Consider the following 22,134-nt stretch of genomic DNA (forward strand, 5'->3'; position numbering starts at 1 on the left):
GAAGGTTTTGGATGACTGATTCAATTTCGTTACTGGTGATTGGTCTGTTTAGATTTTCCAGTTCTTCATGGTTCAGCCTTGGAAGGCTATATGTTTCTAAGAACTTGTCCATTTCTCCTAGGTTATTGAATTTGGTGGCATATAGTCCTTCATAGTATTCTTGGATGATCCTTTATATTTCTGTGGAGTCCGTGATAAGTTCCCCTTTTTCATTTCTGATTTTGTTAATTAGTGTCTTCTCTCTTTTTATCTTAGTGAGTCTAGCCAATGGTTTGTCAATTTTGTTAATCTTTTGAAAGAACCAACTCTTTCTCACATTAATTTTTCCTATTGTCTTTTTGTTCTCTATATGATTTAGTTCTGCTCTGATTTTTGTTATTTCTTTTCTTCTGCTGACCTTGGGTTTCACTTGTTTTTCTTTTTCTAGTTCTTTAAGGTGAACATGAGGTTATTTATTTGGGATTTTTCTTGTTTCTTGAGATAGGCCTGTAATGATATAAATTTCCCTCTTAAAACTGCTTTCGCTGCATCCCCAAAATTTTGGTAGGATGTATATTCATTGTCATTTGTTTCTATGTATCTTTTGATCTCTCCCCTAATTTCATCTTTGACCCAGGTGTTCTATAAAGTATGTTGTTTAATCTCCATGTATTTGTGTTTTTTCCTGCTTTCTTTTTGCAGTTGATATCCAACTTCAAAGCCTTGTGATCAGAGAATATGCTTGGTATGATTTCAATCTTCTTAAATTTGCTGAGGCTGATTTTATGTCCCAATATATGGTCAATCTTTGAGAATGTTCCATGTACACTAGAAAAGAATGTATAATCTGATGTTTTAGGATGAAGTGCTCTATATATGTCAATTATGTCCATTTCATCTAATGTGTCATTTAGGGCTGCTATTTCGTTATTTATTTTCTGTTTGCATGATCTATCCATAGCTGTCAGTGATGTATTTAGGTCCCCTAGTATAACTGTGTTTTGGTTAATTTCTCCCTTTAGTTCTGTTAGTAGTTGCTTGGTATATTTTGGTGCTCCCTGATTGGGGGCATAAATATTGATGAGTGGTATGTCTTCTTGTTGTATAGTCCCCTTTACCGTTATGAAATGTCCATCTTTGTCTCTTGTTATCTTTTTCACCCTGAAGTCTGTTTCATCTGATATCATTATGGCTACACCTGATTTTCTCTGGGTACCATTTGCTTGGAGTGTCAATTTCCACTCTTTCACTTTGAATCTATACTTGTCCTTGTAGCTGAGATGTGTCTCTTGGAGACAGCATATGGTTGGGTTTAGTTTTTTGATCCAATCTGCTACTCTGTGCCTTTTTATTGGTGAGTTCAGTCCATTTACATTTAAGGTGATTATTGATATGTGAGGATTTCCTGTCATTCTATCTTTAGTTTTCTGGTAAGGCTGTTTCTCCATTGTTTCTTTGCCTTTTTGTTGTTGTCTATTATTTCTGTGTGGTGGTATTCTATGATGTTTTCCTCTGTTTCTTCTTTATTATAGTATATATTTCAGTTCTGGATTTTTCTTGAGTGGTTACCCTTAAGTTTATGTAAAAAAACGTTTGATATTTATAGTATTCCGTTTTCTTCAGCATGCCTATTTTCTCCATTCCCATATTCTGATTCAGGCCTTACTCTCCCCCTTGTTATGTTTTGGTTGCCACAAATTGTCCCTGTTGATGGTCATTGAATAGCTTCCTTTAGTATTTCTTGTAGTGCAGGTCGTGTATCAGAAAATTCCCTCAGCTTCTGTATGTCTGGAAAGGTCTTTATTCCTTCTTCATATCTAAAGGATATCTGTGCTGGATACGTTATTCTTGGGTCATAATTTCTCTCTTTCAATAGTTTGAATATTTGGTTCCACTCCCTCCTGGCTTGTAGAGTTTCTGCTGAAAAATCTGGTGATAATCTAATGGGCTTTCCTTTGTAGGTTACTGTCTTCTTTTCCCTGGCTGCCTTAAGGATTCTTTCTTTGTCGTTGATTTTAGACAGCTTCAATTCAATGTGCCTTGGAGAAGGCCTGTTGGGATTGAGGTAATTAGGTGTTCTATTTGCTTCTTGATTCGAGGATCCAGTCTGTCCACAAGTTTGGGAAGTTCTCATCAACAGTTTGTTTGAATATATTCTCTGTTCCCTTCTCTGTTTCTTCTCCTTCTGGTATGCCCATTATTCTTATATTGCTCTTTCTGATGGAGTCAGAAAGTTCTTGTAGAGTTATTTCATTTCTTTTAAGTCTCAAGTCTTTTTCTTCTTCCATCTATGTCATTTCGAGGTTTCTATCTTCGATGTCACTGATTCTTTCCTCCATCTGGTCAACTTTACTACCTAAGCTGGTTATTTCATTCTTAATTTCTTTTATTGAGTTCTTAATCTCCAGAAATTCTATTTGGTTCTTTTTTAAAATTTCAATCTGTTTTGTAAAATGTGAAAAGTGCCATGAAGGAGAATTATACTGTGCTGTGAGCGTCTCTAGTGAGAGAAGTCATGGAAGGTGGTCCTGAGGAACTGCAGCTGAACTAAGATCTGAAGGATAAGTGTTATATAGAGGAACACAAGAGGGATGTACATATGCAAAGACTCTCCCTATCTGTTCTTCCTTGGGCATTCTGAGTCTCACTTTCTAAGCCTAGCAGAAAAGAAAGGATCTGATGCCATTTGTACTGTTTGTCAGTGTCAGGCCTGTCCTTTCTCCTGTCTTACCCACTATAAATCTCTTCTTCCTTCATCAAGTAAGTAATGCTTGTTTTCTAAGCTTGGATTTTCTATCAAAATGGGGATTTATTATCTTGGTTTATTATATCCTGTCCTGGTATAGAGATACCTCGTGAGTTCCTTCCTTCCACACTCCTTTCATTCATCTTTTGCCTTTACTTCTATGCCCAAGGTTTTATTAAGCCTCTTGCACCCCTACCAGGACTTCAGCTTCTTCCTGTAATTGGCATTCAGGTTTCTAGAAGAGGCCCAACCCTTTTCTCTTACTTGCTATCTGGGTGATGTGGAAAAACACACATAATCTCTCTGTGCCTCCTTTGACTCATCTGTGCAATGGGCCTCATCTTTCTTGGCTTCTAAAGTTGCTGTCAACATTACCTACCTCATATAGAATGCTTTAACCATATTGGTTATTCATAAAATTGTAACCATATTGGTTATTCAGAAAATTTTAACCCCTACCCTCACTCAAACATCCAAATGCTTAGTTCTTCCAAATACATAAGTTTTTACATTTTATTTTTATTTTTAAAAGATTTTCATTAAAATATAGCTAACCTACAATATTATATTAGTTTCAGATATACATCATAGTTATTCAACAGTATCCACATAAAACTATGCATAGCCATTACCATATTATTGATTATATTCTCTATACTTTACATCCCCATGACTATTTTATAACTACCAATTTTTATATTTCTTAATCCCTTCATCTTTTCACCCTGTCCCCCACCCTCCTTTTATCTATCACCCAGATAGATCTAGCACCCATTTGACACCATAGTTATTACAGTATTATTAACTATATTCCTTATGCTATATCCTACATCCCCATGACTACTGTGTAACACCAATTTGTACTTCTTAATCCCTTCCCCTTTTTCACCTCCCCCAACTTGCCCCCTCTAACCTGGCAATCATTAAAATATTCTCTGTATCTATGAATTTGTTTCTGTTTTGTTTAGTTTGTTCTTTAGATCCACTTACATAATCTAGGCTGGAAATCTGACATAGTGACAGAATATCACCTGGTCTTTAAGATACCTTTATGAATTTGAAGGCCATCAATGGATCTTTTAGTTATCCTATTCTATCAAGAAAAATCCCAGTCTCACTCACTTCATCTTAGTTTTAACTTTGAAATCCTTTAAATTTTGAGGTTTTTAGTTGAACACTTTTCATCTTTTACATGTCATATTTTTGGTTGTGGATCTCAGAATTTCACATGGTAACCTTTTCTAGCCAAAGGGCCATGTAGTTAATGTGTCACCCAGAGAAAGTGTCTTTTCTCAGGTCATATATTCACTTTATATCCTCTCGGGAGCTAAGTTGAATCAGAAAACCAACTATGGAAATGTAGTCAACCTACTACATTTCCCTAGACTGCTCTTCAAAATTACCTTTCATCAAACCTCTTGCATCTCCTCTCAGTTTTGTTTCATATTTCATTGAAAAAACAGACACTGTCAGTCAGGAACTCCCTCATCTTTCCATTACCAAGTTGATCCAGTGCTCTGATCTGCACACATCTTCTCTACCTTCGTTCTTATTACCCCAATGAAGAGTTCCTACTTTTATCTAAGGCAAGTACCCATTTGTACTTTGCAGCCTATCCTCTCTCATCTTCTAAAGGATTTTGATTAAGTATCCTTCTCCTTATATCATTACTCATTCTCTACAGCATTATTTCCATCAGAATGTAATAAGCTGTAATATATTTTATTTCAGAGAGTTCAGGGAAATGAACTGTCCAGCTCCCTATGAAGTGTCCCTTCATAGCAAAACTTTAAAAAAAATATTGTCTTTTAGTCATTGTCTTCACTTTCTCACATTTTTCTCCACAGCACACTTCAAACAGAGTTTCTTTTCCAATACTTCATCCTTGTTGTCAAGGTCACTAATGATTTTCACATTGCTAACTCCAGTGGTTATTTCTATGCTTTTATTTTACTTAAACTTTCTCTGGGATTTGACTTACAGCTTCCTTCTTAAAATAGCTTTCTTTTGCTTTTTTTCCCCTCGTGCTTCTGTGACACAATGTAGGAAGTATGATTAAAAAAATACGGTGAATGTTTAAATTTTAAATTATTACAGTAAAAGACACATTGCCATTAACCCCCGCTAAAATAATCCCCCTCACTTCAAACACACTTATCCCATCGTTCTTGCCACTTTCTGAAGCAGTACTGGAAGCCCTGTTTTGTGAGTGTCTTTAGTTGTGCTGTCATGGCTGCCTTGATGTCTTGAATCGATTAAAAACGTTTACCTTTCATGGTCATTTTGACTTTGGGGAAGAGCCAGAAGTTGCACTGTGCCAGATCTGGTGAATAAGGTGGATGAGAACACACAGTAATGTTTTTTTTTTATTATTTTTATTTTTTTAAAATTTATTGGGGTGACAATTGTTAGTAAAATTACATAGATTTCAGGTGTGCAATCCTGTATCACATCATCTACAAATTACATTGTGTGTTCACCACCCAGAGTCAGTTCTCCTTTCATCACCGTATATTTGATCCCCCTTACCCTCATCTCCCACCCCCCAACCCCCTTACCCTCTGGTAACCACTAAATTACGTTCCCCAGATTAATTTTCAAACCCCGTGGCCATCCTGTGGTCACCGACTGCCCTCCCATCCCCTCACCCTCCCCCCCCCACCCCCAACTCCCCGCCCATCTAGCAACCCTCAGTTTTTCCTCTTTGTCTCCAAAACTGTTTCTGATTAGTTCATTCACTTATTCTTTTCTTTAGATTCCGCATATAAGTGAGATCATATGGTACTTAATCTTTCTCTGTCTGACTTATTTCACTTAGCATAATGTTCTCTAGTTCCATCCACGTTGTTGCAAATGGTAAGATTTCTTTCTTCTTTATGGCTGCGTAATACTCCATTGTATAAATGTATCACAGTTTCTTAATCCAGTCATCTACCGATGGGCATTTCGGTTGTTTCCATGTCTTAGCTATTGTGTATAGTGCTGCAATAAACATAGGAGTGCATAAAGATTTTTGAATTGGAGTTTTGGATTTCTCCGGATAGATACCTAGGAGTGGAATTACTGGATCATAGGGTAGTTGCATTTTCAGATTTTTGAGATACCTCCATACTGTTTTCCATAGTGGCTGCACCAATCTGCAATCCCACCAACAGTGCACAAGTGTTCCCTTTTCTCCACATCCGCGCAGGCACTTGTTGTTTGTTGATTTATTGATGATAGCCATTTTGACTGGGGTGAGGTGGTATCTCATTGTGGTTTTTATTTGCATTTCTCTGATGGTTAGTGAGGTTGAGCATTTCTTCATATGTCTGTTTGCCATCTGTATGTCCTTTTTAGAAAAATGTCTCTTCAAGTCCTCTGCCCATTTTTTAATTGGGTCGTTTGTTTTTTTGGAGTTGAGTTGAGTAAGTTTTTCATAGATTTGTGATATTAATCCCTTATCAGATATATCATTGGCAAATATTCTTTCCCATTCAGTAGGATCCCTTTTTGTTTTATTGATGGTTTACTTTGCTGTGAAAAAACTTTTTAGTTTGATATAATCCCACATGATTATTTTTCCTCTTACTTCCCTCGAGCGAGGGGATATATCAGTAAAAATCTTACTCTGGGTAATGTCTGAGAAGTTTCTTCCTATATTTTCTTCTAGGTATTTTATGCTTTCAGATCTTACATTTAAGTCTTTAAGCCATTTTGAATTTATTTTTGTATATGGTGTAAGGAGGTGGTCCAGCTTCATTTTTTTGCATGTGTCTGTCCAGGTTTCCCAGCACCATTTATTGAATAGACTGTCTTTACTCCATCGTACATTCTTGCTTCCATTGTCGTAGATTAAATGGCCATATAGGCGTGGATTTATTTTTGGACTCTCTATTCTGTTCCATTGATCTATGTGTCTGTTTTTATGCCAGTACCATGCTGTTTTGATTACTGTAGCCTTGTAGTATAATTTGAAGTCAGGTATTGTTATACCTCCCACTTTGTTCTTGTTTCTCAAGATTGCCTTTGCTATTCGGGGTCTTTTATGGTCCCCTATAAATTTTAGGATTATATGTTCTGTTTCTGTGAAAAACGACGTTGGTAGTTTGATAGGAATTGCGTTGAATATGTATATTGCCTTAGGCAGTATGGACATTTTAACTATATTAATTCTTCCTATCCATGAACATGATATGTGTTTCCATCTATTTATATCTTCCTTCATTTCTTTCTTCAGTGTCTTATAATTTTATGAGTACAGATCTTTTACTTCTTTGGTTAAATTTATTCCCAGGTATTTTATAGTCTTTGGAGTGATTGTAAATGGGATTGCTTTTTTAATTTCTCCTTCTGATGTTTTATTATTGGTATATACAAATGCAACTGATTTCTGAATATTAATTTTGTATCCTGCTACTTTACTAAATTCATCTATCAGCTCTAATAGCTTCTTGGTGGAGTCTTTAGGGTTCTCTATATATAGTATCATATCATCTGCATACAATGATAATTTTACTTCCTCCTTACCAATTTGGATGCCTTTTATTTCTTTTTCTTGTCTGATTGCTGTGGCTAGAACTTCCAGCACTATGTTGAATAGAAGCGGAGATAGTGGGCAACCTTGCCTTGTTCCTGATCTTAGGGGGAATGGTTTTAGCTTTTCCCCATTGAGTGTGATGTTAGCTGTGGGTTTGTCATATATGGCCTTTATTATGTTGAGATAAGATCCCTCTATTCCCACTTTCTTAAGGGTTTTTATCATAAATGGCTGTTGGATTTTATCAAATGCTTTTTCTGCATCTATTGATATGATCATGTGAGTTTTGTTTTTCATTTTGTTAATGTGGTGTATCACATTAATAGATTTGCGGATGTTGAACCATCCTTGCATACCAGGGATGAATCCCACTTGATCATGGTGAATGATCTTTTTAATGTATTGCTGAATTCTGTTCGCTAATATTTTGTTGAGGATTTTTGCATCTATGTTCATTAGAGATATCGGCCTGTAGTTTTCTTCTTTTGTGGTGTCTTTGTCTGATTTTGGGATCAGGGTGATAGTGGCTTCGTAAAAAGTGTTTGGGAGTCTTCCCTCCTTCTGGATTTTTTGGAAGAGCTTGAGGAGAATAGGTGATAATTCTTTTTTGAACGCTTTGTAAAATTCACCTGTAAAGCCATCTGGTCCAGGGTTTTGTTTGTTGGGAGACTGTTGATTACTGATTCAATTTCCGTGGTGGTAATCAGTCTATTCAGGTTTTCTGTTTCTTCTTGAGTTAGCCTTGGAAGGTTGTACGCCTCTAGAAAATTGTCCATTTCTTCCAAATTGTCAAATTTGTTGGCATATAGTTGCTCATAGTAACTTCTTAAAACTCTTTGTATTTCTGCAGTGTCCGTTGTCACTTCTCCTCTTTCATTTCTGATTTTATTAATTTGGGTCCTCTCTCTCTTTTTTTTAATGAGTCTGGCTAAAGGTTTGTCGATTTTGTTTCTCTTCTCTAAGAACCAACTCTTGGATTCATTGATCTTTTGTATTGTTTTTCTGGTTTCTATTTCATTTATTTCTGCTCTGATCTTTATTATCTCCTTCCTTGTGTTCCCTTTGGGCTTATTTTGCTGTTCTTTTTCCAGATCCCTTAAATGTGAAGATAAACTGTTGATTAGTGATGTTTCTTTTCTTTAGGTAGGCCTGCAAAGCTATGAATTTCCCTCTTAGGAATGATTTCGCGGCATCCCATAGATTTTGGGTCGTCGTGTTTTCATTTTCGTTTATCTCGAGATATCTTTTGATTTCTTCCTTGATCTCCTGCTTGACCCATTCATTATTTAGTAATAAGTTATTCAGCCTCCATGAATTGGTGTGTCTTCCAGTTTTTCTCCTGTAGTTCATTTCTAATATCATAGCATTGTGATCAGAGAAGACAATTGGTATGATTTCAATTTTCTTAAATTTATCAAGACTTGTTTTGTGGCCTAACATTTGATCTATCTTGGAAAATGTTCCATGTGCGCTTGAGAAAAAGGTGTATTTTGCAGCATTGGGGTGAAATGTTCTGAAAATATCGATTAAATCCAAGTGGTCCAATGTATCATTTAAGGCTGTTGTTTCCATATTGATTTTCTGTCTGGAAGACCTGTCCCTTGTTGTCAGAGGTGTGTTGAAGTCCCCGACTATAATAGTGTTACTGTTGATCTCTGCCTTTATGTCAGTCAGTACCTGTTTTATATATTTAGGTGCTCCTATGTTGGGTGCATAGATGTTTACTAGGGTTATGTCCTCTTGTCGGATCGATCCCTTTATTATTATATAGTGCCCATCTTTATCTTTTAATATGTTCTTCATTTTAAAGTCTATTTTGTCAGATATAAGTATTGCAACTCCAGCTTTTTTCTTGTTTCCATTTGCATGAAATATCTTACTCCAACCCTTCACTTTCAGCCTGTGTGTGTCTTTTGTTCTGAGGTGAGTCTCTTGTATACAAGAAAAGGGTCTTGCTTTCTTATCCAGTCAGCCACCCTATGTCTCTTGATTGGAGCATTTAATCCATTTACATTTAAAGTGATTATTGATAGGTACATAGATATTGCCATTTTTAAATTTGTAGTTAGGTTGTTTTGATCTTTCTTCTATTTACAGAAGTCCTTTTAGTATTTCTTGCAATGCTGGCTTGGTGGTGATAAATTCCTTTAGCTTATTTTTTTCTGGAAAGCTCTTTATCTCTCCATCAACTTTAAATGATAGCCTTGCTGGATAAAGCAATCTAGGTTGTAGGCCTTTGTTTTCCATCACTTTGAGTATCTCCTGCCACTCTCTTCTGGCCTTCAATGTTTCTGTAGAAAAATCATTTGATAGTCTTATGGGAGTTCCCTTGTATGTAACCCTCCGTCTTTCTCTTGCTGCTTTTAGGATTCTCTCTTTGTCTTTAAGCTTTGCCATTTTAACTATAATGTGTCTTGGTGTGGACCTGTTTGGGTTTATCCTGGTTGGAACTCTCTGCACTTCCTGGACTTGTATGTTGGTTTCCTTCATCAGGTTGGGGAAGTTTTCAGACATTATTACTTCAAATATGTTCTCAATCCCTAGCTTCCTGTCTTCACCTTCTGGTATTCCTATGATGTGCATGTTGTTGCGCTTGATGTTATCCCAGAGGTCTCTTAGGCCATCCTCATTGTTTTTTATTCTTTTTTCTTTCTGTTGTTCCGTTTGGGTGATCTCTGCTACCTTGTCTTCTAAGTCGCTGATTCGATCCTCTGCTTCATCTAGCCTGCTGGTAATTCCTTCAAGTGAGTTCTTAAGTTCGGTAATTGTGTTCTTTAGTTCTAACTGGTTTTTCGTTATGATTTCTACATCCTTCTTTATGTCTTCTCTAAGCTCCTTAAACATTCTTATCACCAGTGTTCTGAACTCTGTCTCTGAGAGGTTGGTTACGTCCGCTTCATTTGGTTCCAGTTGTGAAGGCTTCTTCTGTTCTTTTATTTGGGACGTGTATCTTTGTTTCCCCATTCTGGCTGACTGTGTTTATTTTGATATATTAGGTAGATCCTCTAGAGTTCTTAGTTCTTGCTAGGTTATCTTATGTAGTATGTGTCCTTTATATTTGACTCGCACCACGTCGTCCTCCTCTGCGTGTGCTCCAAAGGTGAGTCTTGTGTTGTGTACACTGTCCCATTCAAGAAGATCTTTAATTGCTTTTTGCTAGTGAGTAGGTGGGGTTAACTCCTAGGCTGACCCGTTGTGAGACTTGGCTCTGCCCCCCGCAGGGCGCTCTGCTGCGTGAGGGTTGACCACCCTAATGTGATTTGGCCTCTATGGGCTCCAGTGCCTGCAGAGAACCCCCTCTAGGTGTGTGACCTGCAGGTCAAACCTGGCTGCACTCCGATTTGGTCTGGAGTTGGCCCCTGGATATGCTGAGTCCCGTGCCTCTCAAGCTGGGCCCCGGCCGGGCAGTTTCAGAACAAAGCAAATCACCAAGCACAACAGCAACGACAACAGCAAAGAAAAAAATCAAGTACATTCACATGCAAAAAAAAACAGCCGATAACCCCCGCTTGACACAGGCAAAGATATCAAAGATATAAAGACAAAGCAAAACAAAACAAAGCAAAGCAAAACAAAGCAAAACAAAAAGCAGCGACCGTCTCGGCCTGAGCCCACCAAGCAATGACCAGGTTGTCCTCTGCTGTACCAAAGAGACCCCTGCTTATTGCGCAGGCAGAGCCGGTCACCTGGTGCCCAGAGTGACTTTGGGACTGCAGACTTAAATGAGTGGGCCTGAGGGGTCTGGATGATAGTTTTTACAGTCAGTGCAGTTTCTGCCCTTGTCTGCACGTATGCACACTGAGAGTAGCACCACCAGCCCCTTGTCCAGAACTCCAGAGTCCTAGGGCACTTCTTCTTTGTGTGTGTATGGGTGCGGGCGGGAGATTTCTGATCTGCTGACCGTGCCTCACAAGCTGGGCCCCGGCAGGGCAGTTTCAGAACAAAGCAAATCACCAAGCACAACAGCAACAACAACAACGAAGAAAAATATCAAATACGTTCACATGCAAAACCACCTGACAACCCCCACTCGACAGAGGCAAAGATATCAAAGATATAAAGACAAAGCAAAACAAAACAAAACAAAGCAATACAAAAAGCAGCGAAAGCCCACCAAACAATGTCCAGGTTGTTCTCTGCTGTACCAAAGAGCCCCCTGCTTATTGCGCAGGCAGAGCCGGTCACCTGGTGCCCAGAGAGAATTTGGGACTGCAGACTGAAATGCCTGAGGGTTCTGGATGATAGTTTTTACAATGTCAGTGCAGTTTCTGCCCTTGCCTGCACATATGCACACTGAGAGTGGCACCACCAGATCCGTGTCCAGTACTCTTGAGACTTAAGGCAATTCTTCAGTGTGTGTGTGTGAGTGCGGGTGGGAGATTTCTGATCTGCTGAAAGCCCAGAGCTGCGCCTGCCTCACTGCTGATCTCCGGGTGTGTCTCTGCAGCTGCACCCACCCCGCCCTAGGCAAGCCAGGAAGGGTGGGGGCTGGGGATGGAGGGGTCTTCACTCTCCCAGCCCAGCCGCGCGTCGCCCTCTTCCCGCAGGCCAGAAAAGGTGGTGGCTGGGGGTGGAGGAGTCTCTTCTCTCCTAGCGCAGCCAAAATCACACACACTTCCCAGTCTCCCTGGGACAGGGCTGCCCGTCAGGCTTCCCAAAGCCTGAGCATTACGGCTCCTCTGTAATCTGACACCACTCCTCAGTTCAGGGGCCGGTTTAAGTCTCTGGAAGGGTGGAGTAGGATTGGAAGAGTGGGGCGGGGGAGGGGCCCAGGTATGGAGGCTATGTTCTTTGCGCTAGGGCCCTCTGGCCTCCCTCCCGGCGGGAGAAATCAGCCGTGGGACGCAGGGAAAGAGCCCACCTCCTGGTCCCCGCGCTCTCCGCTCCGCCCTGGGATCCCGTGCGTGCCCAGCACAGCGGGGCTCCACCGGGAGAGCAGGGCGGGGGAGGGGCCCAGGAATGGAGTCTGCGCCCCCCGTCCGCCGCAGGGCGTGCCGCCTTCCCGGTGGGAGAAATCAGCCGTGGGACGCAGGGAAAGAGCCCACCCCCGGTCTCTGCGCTCTCCGCTCCGCCCTGGGATCCCTTGCGTGCCCGGCACAGCGGTTTTCGGTTTTCGCCCCCGCCAGCTGAGGTTCCGTTGGGGGCTGGGCTCTCCCGCCGCTGCCGGCCGGGCGTTTTCACTCAGCTCCTCTTTTTCCTTCCCCTGCTCGCCCAATTAGCGCACCTTCAAGTACTTCTTGGCTTCAAGTAATCCACGAATCTCCCCGCTATTCTGTGTGATGCGCGAAAAGTTCTTTGATGGGTTATAGTTCCCGTTTGCAACAAGATCTGGAGGAGAACTCAGAAAGTGCGCCCTGCTGCCGCCATTCCTATGACGTCACCCCCTCCTTAAACATTCTTATCACCAGTGTTCTGAACTCTGTCTCTGAAAGGTTGGTTACGTCTGCTTCATTTGGTTCCAGTTGTGGAGGTTTCTTCTGTTCTTTTATTTGGGACGTGTATCTTTGTTTCCCCATTCTGGCTGACTCTCTGTGTTTATTTTGATATATTAGGTAGATCCCCTAGAGTTCTTAGTTCTTGCTAGGTTATCTTATGTAGTATGTGTCCTTTATATTTGACTCGCACCACGTCGTCCTTCTCCTCTGCGTGTGCTCCAAAGGTGACTCTGGTGTTGTGCATACTGTCCTGTTCAAGAAGATCTTTAATTGCTTTTTGCTTGTGAGTAGGTGGGGTTAACTCCTGGGCTGACCCGTTGTGAGACTTGGCTCTGCCCCCCTGCAGGGCGCTCTGCTGTGTGAGGGTTGACCACCCAAATGTGGTTTGGCCTCTATGGGCTCCAGTGCCTGCAGAGAACCCCCTCTGGTTGTGTGACCTGCAGGTCAAACCCGGCAGCACTCCGGTTTGGTCTGGAGTTGGCCCCTGGATATGCTGAATCCCGTGCCTCTCAAGCTGGGCCCCGGCAGGGCAGTTTCAGAACAAAGCAAATCACCAAGCACAACAGGAACAACAACAACAAAGAAAAAAATCAAATACATTCACATGCAAAAACACCCGATAATCCCCACTCGACACAGGCAAAGATATCAAAGATATAAAGACAAAGCAAAACAAAACAAAACAAAGCAAAACAAAAAGCAGCGACTGTCTAGGCCTAAGCCCACCAAGCAATGTCCAGGTTGTCCTCTGCTGTACCAAAGAGCCCCCTGCTTATTACGCAGGCAGAGCCGGTCACCTGGTGCTCAGAGTGACTTTGGGACTGCAGACTTAAATGCGTGGGCCTGAGGGGTCTGGATGATAGTTTTTACAAAGTCAGTGCAGTTTCTGCCCTTGCCTGCACATATGCACACTGAGAGTAACCCCACCAGCCCCGTGTCCAGTACTACTGAGTCTTAGGGCACTTCTTCAGTGTGTGTGTGTATGGGGGGGTGCGGGCGGGAGATTTCTGATCTGCTGAAAGCCCAGAGCTGCGCCTGCCTTACTGCTGATCTCTGGGTGTGTCTCTGCAGTTGCACTTGCCCCGCCCTAGGCAGGCCAGAAAGGGAGGGGTCTTCTCTCTCCCAGCCCAGCTGAGTGTCACTCTCTTCCCGCAGGCCAGAAAAGGTGGTGGCTGGGGGTGGAGGAGTCTCTTCTCTCCTAGCCCAGCCAAAATCACACACTTCCCAGTCTCCCTGGTCAGGGCTGCCTGTCAGGCTTCCCAGAGCCTGAGCACTACTACGGCTCCTCTGTAATCTGACACTACTCCTCAGTTCAGGGGCTGGTTTAAGTCTCTGGAAGGGCGGGGTAGGATTGGAAGAGAGGGGCAGGGGAGGGGCCCAGGTATGGATTCTATGTTCTTTGTCCGCCCCAGGACCCACTAGCCGCCCTCCCGGTGGGAGAAATCAGCCGTGGGACGCAGGGAAAGAGCCCACCTCCTGGTCTCTGTGCTCTCCGTTCCGCCCTGGGATCCCGTGCGTGCCCGGAACTGCGGGTGCCACCGCGGTTTTCGGTTTTTGCCGCCGCCGGCTGAGACTCCGCTGTGGGCTGGGATTTCCCACCGCCAGCCGCGCGTTTTCACTCCGCTCCCTTCCTTCCTTCCCGTGCTCACCCAATTAGCGCACCTTCAAGTAATCCTTAGCTTCAAGTAATCCACGAGTCTCTTAGCTGTTCTGTCTGATGAGCAAAGAGTTCTTTGATGGGTTATAGGTCCTGTTTGTAATATGATCCGGAGGAGAACTCAGAAAGTGCGCCCTGCTGCCGCCATTCCTATGACGTCCTTCCAGTAATGTTTTTATTTGACAGAAATTGTCCTATACCAGAAGCAATGTAGCCTTCCAGTTGTGATCACAAAATACGGTGAATACTGCTGGCTGAGTGCTACCCAACGGAAAGGCAGGGATCTTCAATACGGGAAATGGCACATTGAACCTTAGTAACAGTGTGTGACAAATTTCAACTTGTTCGGTGCAGTCAGTCGGGTATGAGCTACGGTTGAGAGAAGGTGTGTGTTAAAGTATGCCATAAATCCTCCTCCTCATGACAGTGCTCTGTGTCGCACATCACTTCTGGTATACAATAATTTCTGTCAAATAAAAACATCGTGGTGTGTCTTCATCCACCTTATTCACCAGACCTGGTACAGTGTGACTTCTGGCTCTTCCCTAAAGTCAAAATTATTCAGGACATCGAGGCAGCTACACAGAGTAACTAAAGACACTCATGTAAGAGGACTTCCAGAACTGCTTCAGAAAGTGGCAAGAATGATGGGATAGATGTGTTCGAAGGGAGGGGGAATATTTTGAGGGGGATTAATGGCATTGTATCTTTTACTGTAATCTGTTTTATTTAAACATTCACTGTCTTGTTTGATCACACCTCATATCTTCGAGAGCCTGAGTCATAGATTTTTATATTTAATTGAAGTCGTGCTATCAAACCTGTAAAGGTGTAAAGGAAGCAGAAGAGAGCAGGGAAAGAATCAAGGCAACGATTCTAGCCCAAGCCATCATCATCTCTCATCTTGGCCACTGCAGTGATGGCATCTGCGTTATCTTTGTGCTTCACCTCTTGCTTCACCTGTAGACTATTCTTTATACACCTTTCAGAGTACTCCTGTTAAGACACAAATCAAATAATGCTACACAATTGCTCAAAATCCTATAGTCATTTCTCATTGCTCTGAGAGTAAAATCCCTACTCCTTACCCAGGTTTACAAAACAATACATAATCTGGCCCCGGTATATTTTTCCAACCTCATTTTTTGCTGAATTTTCCTTTACCCTTTATGCTCAGCCACGTCAGCTGCATCTCTTGGCTCCTCAATCACACCAAGAATGTTCCTGTTTTGGGGTCTTTATTTTGGCTGTTTTTTCTTTTTTACTGTCACTCAGATCTCAGATCTCAGTTTAAATACAAACTTCTAAGACAGGCTTCCTTGATCAATCAATCACTAATTTTAAAAATCATCTATACCGCACTTAGTACTGTCTGTTATTTTTCTTATTAATTTGTTTAGCCATTCGTTCATTCATTCATTTCATTCATACAATTGTTGCTTTCTCACTGTTACTGTAAATGCTTTTAGGGTAAATATATCTTACATGTCTTATTCATCTCTGTATATTCAGCACCTAGAACTAGTAGTTCATAGTAGGCATACAATGCGTATTTTTATTTCTATTATTTATTTATTTTATAAATTAAAGTTTATTGGAGGTGACAATTGTTATTAAAGTTATATAGATTTCAGGTATATAATTCTGTATTACATCATCTATAAATCACATTGTATGTTCACCACCCAGATTCAGTTCTCCTTCCATCACCATATATTTGATCTTCTTTACCTTCATCTACCACCCCTCTCCCCCCTTACCCTCTGGTAACCACTAAAATATTGCATATTTTTAAATGAATGTTGACCCACCTACTTCCTTAGAAATGGTTATACGGGCAACTTAGCCTGCACATTTTTCATGATATTTTTATGGATATATCTCTAAGCATCAAAAAATAAATAAAACAAACCCCTTTACTGTCAACTTTGATTATATTTTGTGGTGTCCTTTGCCATACCATGCTATCAAATTACTGTATTATCTTCATATATTTGGGCCATTTAGTAAAACACAGCAATAAAAATAAAACTCATGCATGAGAATTTAAGACATAGCGTGAATAGTTGGTGCCCTCAAAAATACCTAGAAAGCACTGGTGGTGTGGAAAATCACAAGCTCTATTCCTTGTTACTTATTTGCTTTAAAAAATATATATTGCCATTAACAAAATTTACAAAAATAAAAAATTGGCAACAATTTAAAAAATACATACTGCCATCTCCTTGTTGAAGACAGTCTTCATGAGTCTGTCATGCTTTTGCACATCTTGTAAGTAGAGGTACTGACTGCCTTTGTTCTAGACTAACTTTTCAAGGATGTTTATATAGCAGAAGCCATGGAAATTAGAGATAGTGTCTCTCTGGAGCAAAGGACAGGCATGGACAATTACTGCTGATTTTAAAAGATTTAGGTTCCCTAAGCTCATGGTTCCTTTGCTGTAACACAAACCACTGCGTATCCAGATATCTGACTCTGCATTGCTGGTGCAAAAATAGCAATATTCTGGCACTGCTATTGCTGTGGGTAATAAACTTTCCTTTGTCTCTTTCCCAGGGGTCATGAGCTTTCTACCAGCATCTATGAAATGGTGGCAGATTTACTGTTATTTTGCAAGTTGTGTGAAATCTCAGACCTTTAACAGTTCCCGACATTCTTGTATTCCTCATCAATATCACAGAGATTTTGTTGGGCTTTCAGCTTTGGCCAACTGCTATGGTTTTCTTGTTTTGTTTTGTTTTTACTAAATTTAGGCAAAAGAATGAAGTCTACCTTCTTTTGGGGAAAAAAAAACACACAAAAACACTTCAAATAGTCACTGTGGTAGGCAAATAATATCCCCCATAATCTCCATAATCTGTGAATATGTTAGGTTACATAGGGGAATCAAGGATGCAGAGGAATTTGAGTTGTTAGTTGACCTTGAGATGGGGAGATTATCCTGGATTATCTGGGTGAGCCCAGTGTAATTATGAGGGTATTTGAATGTAAAAGAGAACATCAGAGTGGTGTGATTTGAGAAAGACCATTTGCTGGCTTTTAAGATGAAGGGCAGACTAGAAGCCAAGGAATGTGGGAAGCCTCTGGAAGCTGGACAAGCCAAGAAAACAGATTTTCCCCTAGAGTCTCCAGAAAGGAACAAAACCCTACTGACACCTTGATTTTGGGTCAATGAAACCCATTTCTGACATCTGATTTCCAGAACTGAAGATAACGCATTGTGTTTACCACTAAATTTGTTGTAATTTGTTACAGTGGCAATAGGAAACTAATACAGTCATAGACTCTGGATTAAGTTTTTTCATTTGAACGGCTGCACGAATACAGACATATCTTGGAGTTATTGCTGGTTTTGTTTCAGCTCACGTAATGAAAATTGCAGTAAAGCAAGTTGTGATCTTTTTGCTAGTGGAGGGTCTTGCCTTCAATTTGTAAAAAAACACATCTGTGAAGTACAACAAAACAAGGCATGCCTGGATATTTTAATTTCACCTTTATATAGAGTTGGTAGTGAAATATGAATGGTAAATATGTTTGGGTGTGAAAGGAAAGACTTTGTATCTTAGAAGGGACTATTTGATTTTAAATCAAAGAAAAAATATATTTTAGGGAGCAATCTTGTATCACTGATTTATTGGATTAAAGGATCAAGGAGAATCTTTCTAACTCCTCTTATGTGCAGTACTTCCTAGGTCTAACTAATCTGTCATTAGGAAGACAGGTGCACATAGGGCAGATCTTCCCTACCCTACCATACCTTGTCAGTAGTTTCTCTTATGAACTTTGTGATCACACAGAGACAGTGGTGGTAAAGCCCTCCCCTTAACCTTTGCTGTATCCACGTAATAGAGAAGTCTTATCAGTCTTAATGAAAAAGTTCATTTGGGAGTAGTATGACAGGAGGACCTTAGATCTTCGGCTATATTTCTGATTTCAGGAAAATAGCTCCTTTGCTGAGTTTTTAATGGTTTTGAGTCTATGGATCACAATGTTAGGATATTCTTAGTACCTTAAGTGAGTTATGAATTAATTATGTTATTAAATACCCTTGAAATGGTTTGTAATACAATTTTATTGAAGTGGTTTTATTTAAAATGAAATTGTGTTTTAATTATCATAAAGTGTTTGAGCATAAGCTCAAATGAACTTTATAAAGCTAATTTTAGGTATATGTGAAATAATTGTTTAGGATCATGTTGGAGTTTTCTTAGGTTACATGGATCTCAGTGAAGGGGCTTAATTTTTTTTTTTTTTCTCATTTGAAGGTGGGTAATATATGAGTCCATTAAATCTCTATATGTTTGCAGTTGACAGCACTAAATCTGGGAAACAACCTTTTAGAAGAAGTTCCGGAAGAGGTAAAATACCTTTCATCCTTGAAGAAGCTCCATTTATTTGGAAATAGGATTCGTAGATTTGCATCTGGAGCGTGTGGTAAGTTAACCAACAAAAATGACATTTATAGTATCAAACTTAGTCCCCTTATTATTTTTAATAATTTGGAACTAAAGTGAAAAAGGAATTTCACATATTTTAATCTTTTTTATTAGAGATATTTACACACTGCTCTTGAAATTAAGGTGTTTTGGGTTTTCTTTTTTCAACTGTTGTATTATATATTTCTTTACACATAGACCTAAGAAAATAAGTAAGCATTAGTGTTAGTGAATTTTTCCCTTTTCAGAATCAATGTACATTTAGATTCTTGCATCTGTGGGCCCTTTCTCTGTGCCAAAGTGAAAACTAGTTGAAATCAAATCAAGAGTTTTCCACAGCTTTCCTTGTTCTTCACACTTTTTATTCTCCCTCAGATACTAAGTCACGATCTTTGATCAAGATGTTAAGTTTAAATCAGTTTGAGGAGAATTTTAAAGAAATGATAGGGGATCCAGTAAATGACATTCTTATTTTTTGTGTGTTTCCTTTAAAGCTATAATTTTTCCATTCAATATGAAACTCTACCTATTTAATATAGGTAGAGTGGGCTTAAGGACAGGATGCATGACAAAGAAATCCATGTGATTTTTATAGCTCCATTAATTCCAGTAAGGCACTTCATCACTCTATGTCTTTGTCCCCAATAGAAAAACTAGAGATATGTTATAGAATTTATAAGGTTCTGTGAACTTTTGAGGTGTGGGAAATATATAATTCCTGTCATCATCAAGTAGCCTTTATTAAGGGTATTATTGCATGGGACAGTAAATTAGGGATATATTTGGAAAATAGCACAAATAGACTCTGGTAAATCTCTTTAGAGTACTTTAAAATCTTAGATCATGTATCTTGGAGGAATATTTTCCCTTGAAATAAGAACTGTAACAAACATTTATCGATGCTTATGCACATTATATATACAAAGCCATAGATTCAGCATTCAATTACAGTTTACTCAGGAAGAAAATAGTTTACATAAGAAAAAATTAAGGGCATGAAAACAAATAGTCAATATTATCTTATGAACTCTACTGATGGGACAAACTTAAGTAAAACTTGATGTATACAAATGGTATTAAACAACCTAATTAATGCTAATTTAGGTTTCTAGAAAGAAATTTTTTTCTTTTGTTGGCCTTAAATTTGAGGTTTATAAAATATACATAATCTGTGTACAATGCCCTGAATGTCTTTAGTTTCTATATTTCTTAATTTGGGACTCTTGAACTTTGAAAAATCCCATGTGATTGACATAAATTATGTTCTATGACAGGTCCTGATTATCCAACTGCAGAAACAGTTTGGTGTCATGAAGTTGAGCAATGTCCAACATGTATTACATGACCCTGTCCCCCTGTTCAGAGCAGATTGGATCAGGGCTACATATGTGTCCTAAACTGGGTCAGTCATAAATCCTTTGTTGGGGATTATGATAGAATCTAAAACAGTTTAGTTGGTTTGAACTAATCACCTGAACTAAGACAGAGGTTGCAAACTGGTGGCCCATGGGCCAAATCTGGTTCACAAATAGGTTGGTTCTGTTTTGTCTGCCTTTTAAAATTTTGAATTTAGTGTCACCATTTGTAGATCTAGAGAATTCATATAAGAGCCTGGATTTCTGCTCTTTTTGTCTGTTTTTACAAAAGAAAGATTAGGCAACATTGGAATCACATTGCTGTGACAGCAAGTGCTAGAAGCTGGCTCTGTTGCTGTGTTAGATAAGGCACGTGCTCTCCAGTTCAGCACACTTTGACCAGGTACACTTCCATTCAGGCCCACTGCTGTGCTGAGTTACCTTTTTCATTCTTGTAGGCATTTCAGTTTGAGAACTCTGTCTGTCCTGTCTGTGAACATTCAAATGCAGGAGTTGTGGGATGGCTATGAATACATGGAAAGCTAGAGAAAATCTGTTCAAAAGAGAAAGAATTAGGTAGGGAGAAAGAATATGAATATGAAGCTGAGAAAAGCTATAATGACAAATGAAATTATGTTCTGCACTCTGTGTTCTGCAGAGATTCCCAGATTGTATATAATCTACCAGACTTTGAGAAGCTAGAGGTGGGGAAAACTGTTACCTTGGAGTGTGTCTTGGGTCTCCTTGGACATCACAACCTGATTCAGTGGTTCAGAAGAAGCATCTGAAGTCCAGGAGACCTAAACATGAGCATTTTTGTGACTACCAAGACAAAGGACTGAAGGACTGTGTGTTTGTGTGTGTGTGTATCTCCAATACATATAGTACATGAGTTTATAATTGTATAACATCATGTATATGTTATTTGTATATATAAAAATATATTTATATTAATATGACTTCCCGCTCTCACCACTGCTGTGGTCTGAGGGCTGAGCATGTGGGGCAGCAGGGTGACAGGCCTGCGCGGCCATGAACTGGCTCATGGGGAAGTCTAAAGAGAAGCCCAATGGAAGAACCTTACCTGGAGGGCAAGTACACCAAGTACGGAATTAACAACTTCCAGTTCAAGCATCTAGTGGTACCGCCCTAGAAAATTGACCTTTCAATAAGCCACAGTGTTTCTCTAGTTTTCTGTATCATCCTGCCTGTATAGCACCATATCAGAGTTCTGCACAGGAGAGGCGTGCCAGATGATGGCCGAGTGCGACACCCAGTGCTACTGGTATGAAGAGCTGGGTAAGAAGATCAAGTGCACAGTCTGTGCCCCGCCCTCCCTCCCAGTATATCTACTTAGTCTGGAGCTCCATGCAGAAGCTGTTGACCAACATCGACGACGACGTATCATGAAATACAGCAGAGAATTTCCCAGCTCCTTCAAATCTCTGGTGAAGATCTGCAAGTACCTGCTCCATATGCTAGCACACATCTACTCATCCCAGTTCAGGGAGACCCTGGCCCTGAAGCTGCACAGACACTTGAACATACTCTACATCCACTTCATCCTCTTCGCCAGGGAGTTCAACCTGCTCGGCCCCCAAGAGATTCCCATCATGTACAATCTCAAGGAGGTACTGTGCAGTGGCGAGACACAGGACACAGAACCATGTGCAGGACACACACACACAAACACATGGCTGGATAGCTGTGCACACATGCAGAGAGAATTTGTTACGTGTGCCTGCATTGGTCTGTTTGGGTGTACACACATGGCCGAGCTGAATGTGGGCTTCACAGACAAATGTAGGCATTGGGTGTTTGATTGATTTCCTTTGGCACTGTCTTGTTGAATGGATGAATGTTTCTAGTAAAGAAGAACCTTTGGACTTCATTCATTCGCTCAACAAACATTTATGGTACTGTTATTCTAAGTTAAAAAAAAAAAAGCTTAGGTTCTGGTGCCTTTCATTATCTGGTTCCAGTTCACAGTAGCCTGGCTGTACCTTT

General features: G+C 40.2%; 2 protein-coding genes and 1 pseudogene across 2 annotated transcripts in view; all 3 read left to right on the plus strand.

The window, feature by feature from the left end:
* Nucleotides 1–22,134, plus strand: part of LRRC69 (leucine rich repeat containing 69) — a 181,265-nt gene that overhangs the window by 16,800 nt on the left and 142,331 nt on the right. The window lies entirely within an intron of this gene.
* The window catches only part of SLC26A7 (solute carrier family 26 member 7), a 445,736-nt gene continuing 442,281 nt past the window's right edge, over nucleotides 18,680–22,134 (plus strand). Inside the window, exon 1 of the mRNA XM_033125821.1 lies at nucleotides 18,680–18,770. The gene's annotated coding sequence lies outside the window, so the exon portion shown is untranslated. The remainder of the gene's footprint in view (nucleotides 18,771–22,134) is intronic.
* Nucleotides 21,160–21,953, plus strand: LOC117034164 (MOB kinase activator 2-like; annotated as a pseudogene).

The sequence above is a fragment of the Rhinolophus ferrumequinum genome, chromosome 14 (genome assembly GCF_004115265.2).
Source record: "Rhinolophus ferrumequinum isolate MPI-CBG mRhiFer1 chromosome 14, mRhiFer1_v1.p, whole genome shotgun sequence".
NCBI lineage: Eukaryota > Metazoa > Chordata > Mammalia > Chiroptera > Rhinolophidae > Rhinolophus > Rhinolophus ferrumequinum.